Source organism: Ranitomeya variabilis, chromosome 4 (assembly GCF_051348905.1).
Source record: "Ranitomeya variabilis isolate aRanVar5 chromosome 4, aRanVar5.hap1, whole genome shotgun sequence".
Taxonomy (NCBI): Eukaryota; Metazoa; Chordata; class Amphibia; order Anura; family Dendrobatidae; genus Ranitomeya; species Ranitomeya variabilis.
Genome location: NC_135235.1, coordinates 198,919,090 through 198,925,895, shown reverse-complemented (window position 1 = coordinate 198,925,895; position 6,806 = coordinate 198,919,090). Strand labels below are relative to the sequence as shown.

The 6,806-nt window shown below is 46.9% G+C and overlaps 1 protein-coding gene across 2 annotated transcripts in view; it reads left to right on the top strand.

Annotated features, from left to right (window-relative positions):
* Positions 1-5,811: 5,811 nt before the first annotated feature.
* The window catches only part of LOC143770209 (suppressor of cytokine signaling 3-like), a 202,144-nt gene continuing 201,149 nt past the window's right edge, over positions 5,812-6,806 (top strand). Inside the window, exon 1 of one of the 2 annotated variants that reach the window (XM_077259614.1) lies at positions 5,812-5,902. The gene's annotated coding sequence lies outside the window, so the exon portion shown is untranslated. The remainder of the gene's footprint in view (positions 5,903-6,806) is intronic. The other variant, XM_077259613.1, reaches the window with a different exon arrangement.

The following is a 6,806-nucleotide window of genomic DNA, read 5'->3' as shown; positions in this document are numbered from 1 at the left end:
CGGCAACCTCAATTTATAAGCCATGTTGTTAATACGACCCAAAATCTCGAAGGGGCCGATGTATCGGGGACCCAACTTGTAAGAAGGGATCTTCAAGCGGATATGCTTGGTCGATAGCCAGACCTTGTCACCAGGATGATATGGAGGAAGATCCCTCCTCCTCTTGTCAGCATGTCTCTTCATCCGGTCTGCGGCCCGTACGAGGGCCTCCTTGGTCTCCCTCCAAACTTGGGAAAATTCCGAAGAAAGGGCATCTGCAGCAGGGACACCAGAAGAGGAAGACATAGGAAGAGGTACTCCCGGATTCAGACCAGAGACCACAAAGAACGGAGATTTGGAAGTAGCCTCACTGGCATGATTGTTATGGGCAAACTCAGCCCAAGGAAGAAGAGTCACCCAATCATCGTGATGGGCGTTGGTAAAGTTGCGTAGGTAGGAAGTCAAAACTTGATTTATCCGTTCTAGCGGAAGAAAAATCCAAAGAAATGCCTAAAAGCTTACAGAGGGCTCTCCAGAACCTGGAAGTAAATTGGACCCCTCGATCTGACACGATTCGCTGGGGAAGGCCATGTAACCTGAAGATCTGATTGATGAAGACTCTTGCCAATTCCGGAGCTGAGGGTAGTCCAGGCAAGGGAACGAAATGGGCCATCTTGGAGAACCGGTCTACCACCACAAAGATGGTTGTGCACCCAGAAGAACGAGGCAGATCCGTAATGAAATCCATGGCTATTTGTTGCCAAGGAGCTTCGGGTATAGGTAAAGGATGCAAGAGACCAGAAGGCAACTCTCTAGGTAGTTTATTTCTTGCACAAGTCATGCACGAGGCTACAAAATCCGAAGTATCTTGTCGAAGAGACGGCCACCAGTAATATCGGGAAAGAAGAGCAAGGGTCTTCTTGGTACCGACATGTCCAGCAATCTTGGAAGAATGTCCCCAACGCAAAACCTCAGTTCTTTTGTCACACGGGACGAAGGTTTTGCCTGGTGGAACAGAGAGGAGATCGGAAGGAGCTACCATGACGAGTCTGGTGGGGTCAATGATATGTGAAGGATCTTCTTCCATCTCAGGAGATTGCAAGGACCGGGAAAGTGCATCTGCTTTAGTATTCTTAACTCCGGGCCGAAAATGAAGCTTAAAATCAAAACGAGAAAAGAACAAAGACCATCTGGCTTGCCTGGAATTGAGTCTCTGAGCGGATTGACTGTAGGCTAAGTTCTTGTGGTCAGTGAAAATCATAAAGGGAAGAATGGCCCCCTCCAAGAGATGACGCCACTCTTGTAGAGCCATCTTTATAGCCAATAACTCTCGGTCTCCAATTGAATAATTGCATTCCGCGGGAGAAAATGACTTTGAAAAGAATCCACAAGGAACCAGACGACCAGAGAGTGATTTCTGGGAGAGTACCGCTCCGGCTCCCGAAGAGGAGGCATCTACCTCAAGGAAGAAGGGTCTGCTGGCTACTGGTCGATGAAGAACTGGAGCAGAAGCAAAGGCCTGTTTTAAGGCAAGAAAGGCGTCCTCAGCCTCCGGAGGCCAAGCATGAGGTTTTGCTCCTTTCCGGGTTAGAGCGACGAGAGGCTTGGTCACTGAAGAAAAATGCGGAACGAATTGTCTATAATAATTTGCGAAGCCCAAAAACTGTTGGATGGCCTTAACTCCAGAGGGACGGGGCCACTTGAGTACGGCAGACAATTTCTCAGGATCCATCTTCAACCCCACGTCAGAAATAATATACCCCAAGAAGGGCAAGGAGGTCTGTTCAAACAAACACTTCCCAATTTTGGCGTAAAGGCGATTCTCCCGGAGTCATTGCAGGACCAGACGGACACTCCTCCTGTGGGAGGACAGGTCGGGCGAAAAAATAAGGATGTCGTCAAGGTATACCACCACGCAGGAATACAAAAGGTCACGGAAGATCTCATTTACGAACTCCTGGAAGACTGCTGGAGAGTTGCAGAGACCAAAGGGCATGACGAGGTATTCATAATGACCATCCCGAGTGTTAAAGGCGGTCTTCCACTCGTCACCAGCGCGTATTCGAACCAAATTATAGGCCCCTCTCAGATCGAGTTTGGAAAAGAATCGAGCTCCTCTCAGTCGGTCGAAGAGTTCAGGAATCAGCGGGAGAGGATATCTATTCTTGACCGTGATGGCATTCAGGCCTTGGTAGTCAATACAAGGCCGAAGGGACCTATCTTTCTTCCGGACGAAGAAAAAACCAGCTCCAGCCGGAGAAGAGGACTTCCGGATGAATCCCTTAGCCAAATTCTCTTTGATGTACTCAGACATAGCCAAGGTCTCTGCCAGAGACAACGGATATGTTCTACCCTTAGGAAGGGTAACTCCGGGAATTAGCTCGATAGGACAGTCGTAGGTTCGAGGTGGTGGAAGGGACTCCGCCTCCTTCTTATCAAAGACATCGGCAAACGAGTGATAGGCCACAGGAAGACTGGGAAGATTGGCGGCTGCTTGAGGAAGACCAGGACGAGAGACAGACTGTAGGCAACGTTCATGGCAACCATGACCCCAGCGGAGTACTTCTCCAGAGCGCCAATCAAGAACTGGCTCGTGCGACCTGAGCCTGGGCAGGCCCAAGAGCAGAGCATGAGACAGATTGGGCAAAACATAGAATGCAATCCTCTCCCGGTGTAGAGCTCCAATCTGCATCTCCAACTCGAGAGTAACCACAGTGATGGGATCCAGTAAGAGTTTGCCGTCTACTGCAGAAATAACACGCGGACTCTCCAAAGTAACTGCTGGTATCTGAAACTTGTTCACCTCCTCCTCACAAATGAAATTACCAGCCGCACCCGAGTCCACATACGCCTCCACAGATCTACGCTCAAGACCTAAAGAAATCAAAGCTGAAATAGTTAAGGGTAGAGAGGAATTTGGGTCACCTAGGAAAGCCTCCCTTACCTGGCCTAGGTGGAGGAGTTTCCCGGCCTCTCTGGACAGGAGCACAGAAAATGATTAACCCCTCCGCAGTAGAGACACAAACCCTGTACTAACCTCTCTTTACGTCGCTGCTCAGATAACTTAACTCGATCCACCTGCATAGGTTCAGGAATGGGAGAGGCGGAAGACCTGATTGGAGAAGGACCAGGTACCCAGTTAGACCTAAAGGGCCTCCTCTCCCTGACCAATTCCCGAGAACGTTCCTGGAAACGTAAATCAATACGCGTGGCCAGAGATATGAGATCCTCCAAGGTGGTGGGGGTATCCCGACCAGCGAGCTCATCCTTAATCTTGGACGAAAGACCTCTCCAAAAAGCCCCTACCAATGCCTCATTATTCCACCCGAGCTCAGAGGAGAGTGTCCGAAAGCGGATAGCGTATTGTCCAACAGTAAGATTTCCCTATTGAAGGTTAAAGAGGGACTCGGTGGTAGAAGCCACCCGTCCAGGCTCATCAAAGACCCTACGGAATGTGTCCAAAAAAATCTGTATACTGGCAACTACCGGGTCGTCCCGCTCCCACAAAGGGTTCACCCAGGACAGGGCCTCTCCCTCAAGATGAGACACTATGAAGGCCACTTTAGCACGATCTGATGGGTATTGCTGGGGTAGGAGCTCGAAGTGAAGGCGGCACTGGTTCAAAAAGCCTCGACACAATTTGGGGTCACCGCTATATCTAGGGGGCTTTCCCAAACGAGGAGGGGGAAGAGGTACAGGATCTCGATGAGAGACTGAAACAGCGGCCGTGGACTGCAGAGAGTGTAGACGGTCGTCTACGGATGCCATATAGGTTAAAATATGAGACTGCGTATCTCGTTGCTGTGCGAGCTCCTGCTGGAGTCCCGCCAGCAGAGAAGCGTTGCCAGGATCGGAAGACTGAAGAGCAGTTAACCGGGTATCCATGGACTTCATAACTGACATGATCCGGGTCTGGTTCTCCCGTAAGAACAACAACTCCTTCTGAGTTGCTGCAGAGGCACCAGCGGGGTCCATGGCCTGATTATACTGTGACGTCCGAGACGCACGAAATGAGAGTGGACCCTCTGGGTCACGGTACTGACGAACCCAAGAACGAGCGAACCCGGGTTGGGCTACCCCTATACAGGGATAGTGGGGAGCAGGCCCGAGGGGGTCAATACCGCAACAGCCGGTACCAAGAGGGACGGCTCTGGAAGAGACAGAGGAGGGAAAAATAAACAGGACTGTATAGGAAGGAATCGGGAGACTAAGGAACGGAACAAAGGAGACTGGACTAGGGCGAGGAAGGACACAGGGAGGTAAACACAGGATAATAGCAGCGACTGAGAACTAGCCGAGAGCAGGCAGGGAGTTAGGAGAGACAAGGCCTAACACTGAGTACAAGTGCACACAATAATCAGGCGCCTCCATTATGGAGAGGACGCCTGATAAAGCCCAAGGAGTTACCTGATTGGAGGAGCTTGAAACGGCGAGGACGCGGAAGGAGTTAAGAAGAGGAGAGCGCGCGCCCGCGACCTAAGGCGCATGTGCGGAGCAGACGCCGGCCGGAGGAAGAAGGAAGGATGGACGCCACGCTGAAAACCCCGAACAGCAGGAAGAGGGAACGAGGTAATGGCGTGATGCCCAGGGCGATGGACAGGAACGCAGCGGGAGGAGCCGACGGAGGAAGCGGCCGCAGCATCAGAGACGGCAGGTATGACATCCAGTGGTGTGTCAGTTGCTCAGTAACTTGTTGTAGTTTCAATACAATCACTGTTTTATCAGTAGGACATTATCACTGCAGGACTAGGTGTCACGTGCAGGCCAGTCCAGTTTATTTGTGAAACCCCGCCCCTACCACTAATTGGCAGCTTGTGGACAATGTACATCAGAAGCAGCCAATCAATGGTGTGGGTGTGGCTATATAAAGCTCAACATTCTAGATTTGCAAGGATTTTACCAAAACCGCAAGTCATTACGTGTGACTTTTCATGTGCTTGCTCAAAACCCTCACTATGGTCAGACGTCTCGGCTCTGTGTGGAAGACCTGGGGATTTCAGTACAAGTGGCGAGGATCAGAAAATGCGATGAGGACTCGATGGGTAGAGATGAGCAATGAGGTGAGAACAAGTATTTTTTTTACATATTAAGTTTGAGCCGTTATATCTCCAGAGGGGCCGACTCCTTATTAATGTCTATGGATGTAGATTCAAAGTCAGAAAATGAACTCTAGGTGTAATTTGGATATTCAGGTCAATATGGCAGGTCGAGCTTATGGAAGGATAGACGACTTTGACATGGGCAGCATGGTGACTGGGGACCTGGGTTCAAATCCCGCCAAGGACAACATCTGCAAGGAGTTTGTATGCTCTCCCTGTGTTTTCATGGGTTTCCTCCCACACTTCAAAGATTTACCGATAGGGAATTTAGATTTTGAACTCCAGTGGGGACAGTGATGACAATGTGACAATTTGTACATGGATAAAATATATAGAAATAGCTTCATGCATTTTAGCATGGCCTGGTGAGTGCATTGTGTCGTCCACGGAGCTTCAATAAGAGTATGTCAGCTTACATAAGGATTAAGAAGGGTGTAACTAGCTGACTCAGAAGATGATCACCATGAATGGTCATATAGGACCTGTTACCATGTTTCCTTCTACCATCTTTATTCATTTAGTTAGTCATTGATGTATAATGTTGCAAAAACCTTTCTTTACTCTTTTTATTATTTCTTTGTCCATCATGAATGTTCATTTGTTTACAAGTATCACAAAAGAATCCTATCACCTACTTTCACTTTCGGCATCTTTGCCTTAGGTTATAGTTTGAAATGTGAGCACACCTTGAGAACCGTAGTAGTGAAAGTGAAAGGTGCTGTATTTAGAAGGGCGTATATAGTGATATGTGAGATATTAACCTGTGTTTATAGCATATGGAACGGGTCAACGCTGCTGTTTCTGCAGAATTCTGCCACACACAGGTTGGTAACTTTTGATTATTCAGACACTAATATCACAATTATTGTGAACCTCATACAGATTGCATTGTGCGGATTGTCCCTTTTTCCTCTACATCACATTATATCTCTATGCTTTGACCTCATACCTGAGAACGGATCAACTTTCTTCTAGGTGTTTAGCACTTTAGAAGCAAATTCTTAAATTTTTCACAGAAAAATGCTGTTTTTATTCATTTTTTAACAAAACTGTGACAGATTCTTCCTAGAAGAATGCATTTTTTCAGGTAGCTTTTCTTTATTTTAGCTCTTTTCAAGTGTTGATTTCTTTTTTCTTTTTAGTTATTTTAATGTTTATTTCTTCAAAATGGCAGTATGCTCTAGATAAGGTTTACTTTTCTGCCGGCATTTTCTCTGTATTGTTGTTTTTATTATTTTTTATTTATTTATTTTGTGTGTGAGTACTTCTTTTTGAGCTTTTGATAACTGATTCTTGACATCACAATGTGATTATGCACAAAAAATTTTATTAACCTCATACGCAGATAAATCGAGTGACTTGCAATGTTAAATTACTAAATTAAAGCAAAAACAGGGAAATAAAAGTGCACCGTTTTGCTATTGTTTTTTTCTGCAGCAAAACATGCTTTCTTGCTGCATTCCAAACTCCTGAGTTCTTCGTGCTACAAGAACGCTGAAAGTCATATTTATGAGCAGCTAAAATGAAGCAAAAACCTGCACCAACCTGTAGTTAGACCGGTTTTCAAATTACATGAAATTATAGTACATTTTATTACATGTCGAAAAAAAATCCATATATACAGGCAGAAACAATTTTCCCTGCTACTAAAGTTCTAGGAACACAGAGTTCATCAGCATTTTCTGTGGTGGGTTTTGGGGGTGATAAAATGAAGGATGTGTATCTGTG